The following is a 13,296-nucleotide window of genomic DNA, read 5'->3' on the forward strand; positions in this document are numbered from 1 at the left end:
GTTTCGAACAAATCGTTTGTGTGCTACGGCTCAATAGAGTGGAACAGGATGTCGATTTATAGCTGTGTTATTTGATATCAACTCATCTTTGCTAGTTGGATAATTAAGTACAATACGAAACAATTTCAGTTTTGTTCACTAAGATACAAGACCCAGTCTCGTAAGGTTTCTGTTCTGTATTTGATTTTAGTTTCCTTGCACAGTTTAGGTTCTTTGTCGTTCTTGATAAATGGCTCTCATTTGGACCTGTAATATATATATATATATATATATAATTACTGTCAATATTGACATTAATCCTTGTTTGGTTTAATGTTTATTTTACATAGAAAATAAGCTATTTCTCTCATCAGTTTTGGTCAGTTCACGTGATTTCACGCCTTTCTTAGTTACACGGTACCTAACGACATGGGTTCGAATCCCCGTCCCACCAAACACGCTCGCCCTTTCAGCCGTGGGGGCGTTATAATGTGACGGTCAATCCCACTATTCGCGAAAGGGCTAAGTATTTATATTCTCAAGTATCTTTGATATAAAAATCTGCATTGCTGACTTATTTCTATACCCGTTCTTAGCAGCAATGTCATGAAGTGACCAAAAAATTTGGTGAAATCACTCATTCTATACGTAAAGTAAATGGTCAAATTAGGATTAATTGTAATGTTGATAGTACTTTATCTCGTCATTTTCCGTTTACCTCATATGTCGTTAGGTTTGTTTGTTTGTTTTTGAATTTCGCGCAAAGCTACACGAGGGCTATCTGCGCTAGCCGTTCCTAATTTAGCAGTGTAAGACTAGAGGGAAGGCAGCTAGTCATCACCACCCACCGCCAACTCTTGGGCTACTATTTTACCAATGCACTCTCTAATCAGATCGTGCTGAAGATTTTTTCTCTCTACGAGTTGTTGTTATATACAGGTCAAACATGCTTAATTACGTTTAATATGTTTTTTAATCTATCACATCATGATCAGGAACTGGGGGGGGGGGTCAGGTGAGGTGTGTTTATTATTTATGATCTAATATGAAAATCTATTTGTAAATGGCGACATTCTGTGTGTGTGTGTGTCTTCTTTGTTAGAGGAAAACCACATCGGCTATCTGCTGTGGCTGCCGAGGGAAATCGAACCCTGATTTTAGCGTTGTAAATCCGAAAGTTTACCGATGTCCCACCGGAGGACGGCGCCACTGTACAAGATGTAAATCGTACACGTATATCTACAGGGTATATGTATATAAAGGAATTTTTTGTATCTTCATTATCTCCTGAAGATGGTAGAGCATGTTTCACGGAAACGCGTAGAGTTTTTTAGTTTATATTATTCTTTGGTTTAAACATTACACAAATAAATTATTGTGCATGTCGAAACGTTGGTGTCGTCAACCTATTACTTTTATTGTATCTTTGCACAAGAAGTGTCAGTCTAACATACTAAGTCTATTATTACTTTTATTGCATCTTTACACAAGAAGTGTCAGTCTAACATACTAAGTCTATTATTACTTTTATTGCATCTTTGCACAAGAAGTGTCAGTCTAACATACTAAGTCTATTATTACTTTTATTGCATCTTTACACAAGAAGTGTCAGTCTAACATACTAAGTCTATTAATATTAAGTGCAGTATAAATGTTTTGTTGTTGTTGTTTACTTTCGTGCAAAGCTCTTCGAGGGCTACCTTTTCTAGTCGTTCCTAATTTAGATGTGATACATTGTTTGGTTTGAAGTTAAGCACAAAGCTACAGAATGGGCTATCTGTGCTCTGTCCACCATGAGTACCGAAACCCGGTTTCTAGCGTTGTAAATCCGCAGACATGCCGCTGTGCTACTGGGGGACTAGAAGTGATGTACTAGAAGAAAAGCAGTCAGTCAGTACCCCCATCGCTAACTCGTTGGAGATTCTTGACCAATGATTAGTAGTACTGTCCGTCACATTATAATGCCCGAAGGCTGAAAAAACGAGCATGTTCAGTAACGGGACTCGAGCTCGTGACCCGATGATTGCGATTCGAGTGCCCCAACAACCAGGCCGTGCCGGGTTGTAGCATAAAAAATGTTAAAGCTACAGATGGTTCCTCTCGTTGTTAAAGAAATGTATTTATTGTTGTTTTTCTGGAGTTTTTCCATACATTAGTTTGTTTGGTTGAAAAGCACAAAAACTACACAGTTGGCTGTCTGTCCTGTGCCCACTTGGTTTTTACCGCTGAGCTACTGAAGGACTACATACACGAGTGTGTCAAACTTCACAGTACAAAATGTATCTTTTTCGCCCAGTATCCAATATAATGAAACACACGTGTTAAGTAAGTTATTTATTTTCATCAAAAATAAATTAATGACAAGCCTTAATAAAGCAATAATTTATTAAACTAACAACACTTAGCAATCATTTCTACAAGCTACTAAGTTATTCTAAATATTATTTGTTTGCTGTAAAGCACAAAGTTACACAATGGGCGAAACCCGATTTTATATTAGCGTTATAAGCTCACTAGCTTACGGCTGAACCATCGGGGGCTAAACTAAATATTTCTTTGATATTTTATTACCGCATATTTTGATTATTATTATGGGAAACAAGCCAAAAATGCAGAAAACTTTATTTACAATCTTTGAAATGTATAATTTTGTTGTGGTGCGAATTTTGTTCAAACTCAAACTATTTACAATAGCTACTGCAGTAACGATATAGGGTTTATTTTTCAAATATATGGGAAACGAATTGGGTTCGCTTCTCGATTACTAAGTTAACATACCGAGTTTGGTCTGGATCGGTCAACTCGTTTAGGAAGAGATGCGTCTACAGACAGACAGAAAGTTTTCCTTGATATCGATAGTTACCGCATAGTTTTTGTACTTAACAGCGAAATAATGAAATAAATATTATTCGAATTAGTTTTGTTTTTTTTTGGGGGGGGGGGGAATGAGCAAGGAAGATTCGTTTTACACGAAGAAATTTGAACGCGCTGAAGAGTTGTTTGTTTGTTTAGAATTTTTATGCAAAGCTATGCAAGAACTATCTTCTCTTAAGCCTTCCTGGTAGACAAGGTTGGAAGCAGCTATTTGACGACACACCGCCAACTCTTATATTCCTCTTGTTTGATCGTATAGTGGGATTTGCAGTAGCTCTAATAGTGCACCCCCGCATGAAAGTACCGAGTGAGTATTTGCGGCAAGAGGAATCAGAAACCCACTGCGGGTCGCGGATTCGAATACCCGTCCCAACAAACATGGTCGTCCTTTCAGCTATATAGGCGTTATAATGTGACGGTTAATCCCACTATTCGTTGGTAAAAGAGTAGCCAAAGAGTTGGCGGTGGTTGGGAATGACTAGTTGCCTTCCCTCTAGTCTTTCACTGCTAAATTAGGGACGGCTAGCGCAGATAGCCCTCGTGTAGCTTTGCGCGAAATTCAAACCAAACCACACCACTGTCCTGGTACCATAACCATTATATTATACTCCGACCTGAGCATGTTGAAGAAATAACACATTTATATTATTACGTACGGAATAAATGTGTGCGTGGTTAGATTAAATACTTCAGTTTAAATAAATGAGTAAAAAAAACCACGATGGATTTTTTACCGCTTCCCCGGCAGATGAGCGATAACTTTATGGACTTATGCCGTTAAAATCCGAGGCTCGTTTCCTTTTGGTAGATAGAAAGCAGATAGTCCATTGCGTAGACTTAAGCTATAGATGAACTTTTATTGTATTTCGAATCATATATAACTTTTATAGAAAACTCTAATACTTGTACTTTTAGAGTGAACGTAATGTCTATGAAGGTATCAACAGCTAGAATTTAATTTTCGCCTTCACGTATTTCAATAATACACAAGTAATTATCAATAATACACAATTAATTATATCATTGTACTTTCAAATCATCTAGCAATTATAAAGTTGACTTCAAACCTCACAAAGAGTCTGTGTTACTCCCACGGTCAAAGATCACAGGTCAAAGTAACTACTACCTTGTAGGGCAAAACATCCTGCCCAAACTTAAATAGAAACATAAAATGATCGAATAAATAACGCTTTAAAATGCGTAAAGTATCATGATTCGCCGAAAACAGATATCATAATATCAACTTCTACCTTCGTGTGATGTTTGTATTTTTATATTTTGGGAGAGCCACTAACGCCATCAGTCCCAGTCCCTAGCAGTGAAATACTGAGTACAGCCAGTCAGTAGCACTCTACCATGTCAAGGGAATGACTGTCACACGTATAACGCACCCACATGGAGAATATTTTATTGGTATCGCATGGATTTGAACCCATAGGCCAACTCGCGTCCTGAGATAGAGAAACAAAGTCTAAGAATTTAATTATAAGTCTATTACTATAATTATAATTACTGAACCTCTTTTTTTCCCCCATTTAGAGTAAGATAGAGAAAATAACTCGTATATTTCAATGTTTTCGAAATTCTCTTTTAACATTAATTTCCTATCAGTGCAAGCTACTTATTTAGAGTGAAACTAAAAATACACCTGGTGACGAGGATATACAATTACATGTACTCTTCTCGTGTTCTTTACCCGCAAACATTAGAGTGCATTGTTCTGTCAAGAATGCCGCAACCACAATACTTAATGATTCAATGACGAATTTCAAACATTCCTAGCTAAGGTTATTATTATGATCATCGCTGAGAGTTTTTTTGTTCTTTGTTGTCGACTTAACAAGTTCGGTTGTCTCACTGAGTGAAATATTTACTATAACAAAAACGACAAGCGTTGATGACCTTCAGCGATTCAACAGACAAAAAATAAATAAACTATTCCGCTAATATTTGCTTATAAATATTATAGTACCCCCCCCCCCCCAAGTGGCACAGCTGTATGTCTGCAGACTTACAACGCTAAAAACCGGGTTTCGATACCCATGGTGGATAGCCCATCGTGTAGCTTTGTGCTTAGTTACAAACAAAGGACAAAATATATTATAGTGAATATATAATCAGTAGAGAAACATTAAACAGAAGCTTAGGGATACAGGTATGCTTAAGGCTTAAGAACATTTTTGCTGATTTTCAGATACACACACACAAAAAAACTAGAAATCTTTAACGTTTATTTCTTAGATGACCTTTTAAAACAAGATTGCTGGAGAACTCTCTGAATAAACATGGCTAAGAGCGAATGCTTACGTTTCTAAAGATGGCTCTAACAACCAACATGCCAAACCTGAATCGTCGTTAAAGTGTGTTCGCCGAAAATCTTGTCGGGTTACGTGATGCCTCAATATTTCAGAAGACTAACTAGTACATCATATGTGATAAGACTGTTTTGACGGTCGTAAAATATATATCTTTACATATAAATGTCACCTCTTGAATATATAAATGCTAATAAGGTACGTTTCTCTGTATTATCTTAAGCCAGTCTTATCTGATCGAATAAAACCACTTGACAGCCACTATTAGTAGCGTACACACGGCCTCAAAGTTCGGGACGAGTCGCAATACACAGTCCGTGAACGTTAACCATTAGGCGACGGCAGGCGCTAACTATTAAGAATATTAGCTTTACAATGATGCTTTTTCTAATGCTGAGGTACGTGTGTATTGTATGTGAGTGGCCTAGTGCTTAACGTGCTCAGGCTGTGAATCCCAGTGTGGTTCACGTCCCGTTGCTACAAAACTCCCCCACACATTTTGGGGAAATGGATGCACCATGAATGTGACTACTAAATTCCACTATTCAGCCAACAAGACTGACTCAAAAGTTGACGAGGGGTGCTGATCATTAGCTAACTTCCCTGTAGTTTGCTCCTTGATGGCTTATAGGTAAGTTTCAACCTTTATGTTGCAAGCATGCGGATTCGATCCCCGAGGCCTACATGACGCAGATAGCTTGTGTAGCTTTGTGATAAAACAAATATGAACCCTCTAATCCAGTGATTCTGAACGTGGGGCGCACGCCCCACAGGGGGGGGGGAATTTAAAAATGCTACAATAAGAAAAATGTTTCATTTGGGTGTGAAGAGCGAAAAACGTTCCTTGACTCAAAACTAAATTTCAAAATTTTACATTATATTATTATACCTTTTCAACACCAAATTTGTTTTTATACTAAGGGGGCGTCAAATTTTTTGAAGTGTCGAGGTAGAGCATGAAGCAAAAAAGGTTAAGAACCACTTCTCTAGTCTATCAGTTGAAAAAATAAAAAACAATGTGCTGCCATATTCCATCATTTCCAAATCCCATCCCTTTGACAGTAACGCGCATGCGTATGACTTAAGCGAGACTTTTATGAAGGAAACAACCTTTATAATATGTTTTATTTGATAATTATGTAACCTCTTCTGTGTAAAATTATGTCTGATAACAATTCATCTTAACATGATTTTTAAAATGCATGTCGCTATAATATGAAATTTAAACATTATGACGTATGCACGACACCTAAATATAAACATGTAGTTACACAGCTCAAGTTCTTTTCAAACTGGATGAACAAAATACTTGATGATCAGCTTTTATCCTGCAAAGTGGTAGATAATAGGATTAAAACCAGTAGTGTCATAATTACTGTTCTTCCCTCATATTTTATGATAGGATTTATAAAGTTTCCTGTCAGATAAGTAGTTAGGGCTTCCGACCTTTGTCCAAAGGATGCTGGCGCCTGAAAACATGAAGGGGGGGGGGGAATCAAATAGTGCCTTCCAGGGAGGTGAAGATTTGGAGACCGAAGAGGACAAATGATATCCTAGTTCTATAATGTGGTTCCACAGGGAAGATAGTTCCAAAAAGTGCCACTAGGATATAGATAAAATTATGTTTCGTATTGGCAAACTCTAGATATGTATCATATACATCGCATTAAGAAAAATATTGCTATTTAATCCTCTATAGTTCTTAACACGATATTAGTTTCTGTATTACCGTTAGGATCAACTTTATAGTTTCACTTCAATGACAATAATAAATAAAGCGTTTTTTTGTTGTTGTTGTTTTTCTTTTGTTGTTGTTGTTGTTGTTTGTTTGTTTTTTTGTTAATACGTAAAATTAATATTTCATTTATTGCAGTTTGACTATCATGAACTTCAATAGTGGTTTATGATAGTGTTCATCCAGGAAGTTCACAAAAATGTTAATAGAACATATGGGCAAAAAACCATCTTAACTAAAAAGCAGACTTGTTCTTGAAACAACACTCAAGACCTTGTATCTCAATGGCTAATGCTGCTTTCCGATTGTTAGATAAAACTCATCCATTTGTTCTTCATATTATTATTAATCATATTATTCTTGTTTAACAAGCATACAGAAGAAATATATATATATATTATTCAAAACTACTAAAAACCTCCTGACAAGTCATAGGACTATTTTTATGTTGATTCTTGAAAGAAAAAGAAAAATTTTATCAGTTTTTTTCATCTTCGAATCCATTCAAAAACACCAAAGCAAAGCCAACAGCAAAAACGGTTATGTATACTGCGCCAAAATCTATGCACAACTACTAAATAAACTCCCACGAAGGTTGTAGGGCTATTTTTAAGTTGATTTTTAAAAGTCGAGATTTCCATCCCCTAAAAGTTTCTAAGTTCTTCTTCGCTGCCAACATAAGCTTTTCGAAGCCATTTAAGCACCGTTATACTAGTCGGAAGTGCTCCATTTTATACTAGTCAGATATGCTCCATTTTATACTAGTCAGAATGGCTTTGTTTTATTTTAATAAACAAGGTGTCTCCAGCCTGATTATTATTGATTATAGTTTTACAAGCCACTACAGAAAAAACGGCGGCCAAAATATTTTACTGAAACTTGGACAATAGTAATGAATGTAGTGTTGAGTAGGTTATGAGGTAGCTTTAAAATTAATTCGAGCGTTTTACTAATGCACATTAATTGGAAACTACCACGTTGAGGATTCATCATTTCTCAAGTTCGCTGTTCATCATTGCTTCTGGAGTGTGCTGCCGTACTTTGTACGTGGTTTTCTTCGACTATTTCTCTACTCTTGTGAATGGTGACTTGTTCTATTGATTTGCGTACTTTACACGAAACCTCAGGCACAAAACCACCAGGCTCAGTAAATAACGATTAGGTGAAAAAACAATCAATGCAGCAGTAAACTGCTGAAAAACATGTAACATTCAACTTAATGCACATGCACGTATGTAGCTTAAAATTTATTCTCCATAAGTGGACATAAAACTTATGAAACAAGATAATTAAAAAATATTAATTTAAAAGGGTGAATAGGGATCGTCAAAAAAGTACAGAAACAAGATGAATCAAAAATCAAAGACTACATTTTCAAGCCTACAACTAGGGCCTCTAAAAAAATAAACAAACTAGGTTAGACATAGTGCCTACATTATTTTTTTCAAGCTACAAATCCTTATTTTGACTCCAATAAAATTGATAAATACTGTAGACAAAAATCAACTGATATAAGTACCAACAGTAAAAAGAGTATTACACGTTATGTCTGATCCTTAATTATTGCCGATGTTATCCTTATCAATGACGAAACTACCACTCTCCATTGGAAGCACAAATTGTTATTATACACCATAGTGCACATATTAGAGCTTCCATCCTCTGGCGCCACATTGAGGAACTATGATGTCACGTGACTCAAGCCTGAAAGGATATCCCCCATTGAGCGGCATCCTTTGATCTCCCTTCATGTCCTGAGGCACTGGCATCCTTTGGGTGGAAGTCGAGAGCCCTAACTACTACTCAGACGTTTTGTATCTAGTCCCATACAGTGCCTTAAGTGTCTACATTCAGGCTACATTTCATCCATATGCAGAAGTAGTCCAAAGTTGCCTACGTCTAATAGAAAGCACAATCTAAGCGAATATAGATCTAGAGAACTTCAAGGTGCAAATTGAGGTGGCTTTCACAGGGTAGGATTAGATGCTCAAGAAATTGAAAGAATGAAATTTACTCAAAATATTTCCAGAACTAAAACCAAGAGTTTTTAGAGCCCATCCCCTCGGTTGATGATGGAGCTGTAACTTAAAAATCTGCCCAACTCTTCATCAGAGTATGGTCAGGAAACATGTAATCATACATAGCTAATAGAAAGTTGATCCCTGTTTAACAAGGACTGCGAACACAATATCTTATCTTATCAATTGTCAAAATTTCCTTTGAATTTTATTGTTTTCAAAAATAGCTTAAATAGTTAATGGCTGCTCCCACGGAAACAAACTCAATAGCTGCACAAAAATATCAACGTTACAATTGATAGTAGTTTCCAAAGACGTTCACAGTTTGATCAATTGTGAAGAGCTTTCTGTTGTACTATAAATAAAAAGTTACCAGGTTTTTGTGTTTGAAAATGTTTTCGATGTTTCAACTTCAAAACATTGCTTTGTTTAAACTGTTATCTGTGTTGTTAAACTAAAAGAATCTAATATTGCATTAGTTCTTGGAAATAAGGGAATAGCTGTAGTTTTCTCAACATTGAATCTGCTTTTGCCTCAGTTTGCATTGATTATTTTACAGAAAACTATCAACTTGGATATGGAGGTCCCATTTTCTAATGGCTCAACAACTTTCTCAATCAAAAAATGCTTGTGTCAAACTAGGTGATGGTCCATCTACAGTTTAATGGTGTGCCTCATTATGGTATCAGATCTTGTGAATTATCTATGCAAAATATTATACATGGTAGGGGTGCTGAATTTTGCTTGATCGTCAATTTATAAAATTTTTGAAAGCAATGAATAAAAGGGCTTTGGAATGGGGTTTTTATTTTGCTCCTCTTTAACTCAGATATTTAGTCTTCTTCAATCACTGGCACATCAATTTTGTAGATGTGCTGTAGATTTAGAAAATAAGCCTAACTCGTGTTTCTGAATACTATTACTTGAGGCTTACCACCTAGCGCCACCACCTTACTATGCGATCTAATATTCATCACCTTGAAATCTACTGTTGGAAATATCCAGATTTCGTGGATACAGTTTCCTGTTCAAGATGAGGTGCTGATCATCATACACTTTCATTCAATTCAAGCTGGTCTTTTACTGTGTATTATATTGCTCTGTCATCTCTTCACTCTTACCTCACCAGGACCTCTTCCAAAATGTGTCTGAACACTTTTCCTAATGGCCTTTCCTATTTAAAGTTCAATAAGTAGGGTCATGGGCCAAAACCTATACGGCTTTTGTGTGTAAAATCTCAAACTTATACGCTTGTGGATCCCTCTTGTGAAACAGAACCAGTTTCGATAAAAAATAAATAATCCTTGTACCAAGGTCCAGGGTGGCAGAACAAGGAGTTACTGTTGACTACTCGTCCATTGGCTCTGTGTGACTCCAGGATCCTCTGTGATCCAAGGTTACCTCTGCAGTATAAATACTAGTTCAAAGAGGTCCACTACTGACCCGTGGTTCACCATTTGAGGCCCTTGAGATCACTCCCGTTTGCGGACATCATCCCCCAATAGAACCTCCAATCTTTCCTGGTATGAGTATGCTACCTTACACAAAGTTGGAATAGTGCCTTCTCCAAAATGTTGAAGTTTTGGTTTCTTCCCTGAGACTATAAGTCGTGTCATTTTTTATTGTGTTGCTTTCTGTATTTCTTGAAAAGTTTTATTTGAATCTCTTTGAAATTTTGGGATTCTTTCTTCACTCTTCAAAATTCTCATGCTCTACCCCAGTTATTCAAAAATGTTTCTCTCTTTCATGTTCTATAATTAGTTTATTATGAAAAAGACTTACAACTTTGTTCAAATTTTCAGTAACTTGGTGCATACGAACCTATGTAGGTCTCCAAAATTAATGTCAACTAAACCAAAAACAATTGTAAAGTTCTTCTTTAACATTGTCAGCTTAAATTTGAAAGACGTTTGAATCAGTCATCTGTATCCTCTTAAATTTTTATTGCAATTTATTTTTTGAAAATCTTGCTGTTACTGATATCATTTATATTTTTATAGTATTGTACTAAGTGTAAAAGTCAATATTTTTTAGTACTGTTATGGTTTTTTACATTTGAGAATGAATTGCTACTCTTATTAAGACTAATTAATTTTTAGGCAGTTTCTTCAGACTTTGGTAAACTCCATTGACGTAATACCTGAATTACTTTGGATTTCCAAACTACATAAAATACCATACAAATACGGGTTCACTGTTGGTGCTAGAAAAGCTACGACAAAGGATTTGTCTATTCTATTTACTAATGGTTTGAAATACATTACAGAACATTCAACAAATTCTGTAACATTAGAAAGGAAAGAACTGGCATTACTTCGTTCATTATCAGCGGTAACTCTACTGAGTGCAAAGAAAAACAATACAAGGCTTTGAGCCTAAAACAATATAAGGTTTTGACTTTAGTAATCATGTTTCCTCCTACTGATAAAGTTGAAGAGTCTTTCAGCTACAATTTCATAGTTGCTTAACAATTCTAGTAATATTGGAAAAAGTTAAACACATGTCTGTAACAAAACTTTGTTTTATTTGCTATGTTTCGGGCGTATATCCTTCCTCAGTCTTATCCACTAAAAGTACACAATATACAGAATATTTAGAATTTACATAAAAATGTGTGTGTAATTAGAAATAAAGCTCATCCAAACAACAGAATAGGAGACGTATATACAGAGTGAGATACTAAAATAAAATACTGTATTTTCTGATTTTGTAGTACAACAATTAAATATAACTAAAAAGAACTGACAGAAATTTGACAAGAACATTGAGAAAAACACCTACACAGTTTCTAAAGTAAATGAATGACATAGTAAAATAAAGAAGACAAAATAATAATCATAAAAAATGGATATTATTCATACAGAGAAATTGACGAGTAGTGGTGACAGTTGTCAAAACAAAGGCTAGAAAAGGGTTAGTAAAATGAATATTTAAGTAAACTATAATTAACTAAAAAAAAAGAGACATTTATGATTAGGCTTATGGTCTAGAGTCTAGACTTTCGTGATCAGAGGCCCGGCATGACCAGGTGGTTAGGGAGCTTGACTCGCAATCTGCGGGCGCGGGTTCGAATCCCCGTCCCACCAAACATGCTCACCCTTTCAGCCGTTGGGGGCGTTATTATGTGACGGTCAATCTCATTATTCGTTGGTAAAAGAGTAGCCCAAGAGTTGGCGGTGGGTGGTGATGACTAGCTGCCTTCCCTCTAATCTTACACTGCTAAATTAGAGACGGCTAGCGCAGATAGCCCTCGTGTAGCTTTGCGCGAAATTAAAACAAAAACAAACAAACACTTCAATCAAAACTCATCAAAAACAAACAATCGTGATCAGATCTGTTGTAGGAGCATATTGTAAAATTCAATTATGATCTCGAAAGTTAGTGTTTGAAGACTGGATGGTTGAAGGTGCTGTTCCGTACACGACATCCGTCACATAACCTGCGTACAATTTCTGCAATATAGATTTGCTTGCATCTAATACAATAAATAATAGACTCTGATGTACAGTTGGATTGGTCTTTTACGTATAATGTAAGTTTTTTTACTTGAGAGAGTCGATATGTCAGTGACATTATTACATGTGAAGCAAATAGTTCGTCCACTCCGTCAAGTTGTGTTGGTTTGTGCACATAAAGTCATTTCAGTTTGTAATTTAGAATGCACTAAACAATCTTTTAAATTCCTCTCAACTTTTGAAAGAAACTAAGGGTGGGGAAGTAAATATATCATTAGATGTGTAATCTCTAGTTAGTGAAGTGAACGTTGAACAATCCTGCTAATTTGTTTGTTGAATAGATGTATAAGGACTAAAAGAACTCTGTCAGTATATGGTTTGTCACAAGAGTGAAGACAGCGAATTGGTGGCAAACTGAATGCGTTAAGTTCAGTCTTATCAGTGATGTTATCAGGATGGTTCTGTTGGTTAAAATTGTTAGTGCTGTCAAAGTATATACGTCCAAAACATAGGAATCAAGTTGGTCAGCTAAAGTATGATTGATGTCTGTTGGGGCAAAGCATTCAGAATCAAGTCGGATAACTGAAGTATGATTGATGTCTGTTGGGGCAAAGCATTTAGAATCAAGTGGGTTAACTAAAGTATGATTGATGTCTGTTGAGGCAAAGCTTTCAGAATCAAGTCGGTCAGCTGAAGTATGATTGATGTCTGTTGGGGCAAACCATTCGGAATCAAGTCGGTTAATTGAAGCACGATTGATGTCTGTTGGGGCAAAGCATTCACAATCAAGTCGGATAACTGAAGTATGATTGATGTCTGTTGGGGCAAAGCATTCAGAATCAAGACCGTAAGCTGAAGTATGATTGATGTCTATTTGGGGCAAAGCATTCAGAATCAAGACCGTAAGCTGAAGTATGATT

This window comes from Limulus polyphemus, unplaced genomic scaffold (assembly GCF_000517525.1).
Source record: "Limulus polyphemus unplaced genomic scaffold, Limulus_polyphemus-2.1.2 Scaffold173, whole genome shotgun sequence".
Classification (NCBI taxonomy): domain Eukaryota; kingdom Metazoa; phylum Arthropoda; class Merostomata; order Xiphosura; family Limulidae; genus Limulus; species Limulus polyphemus.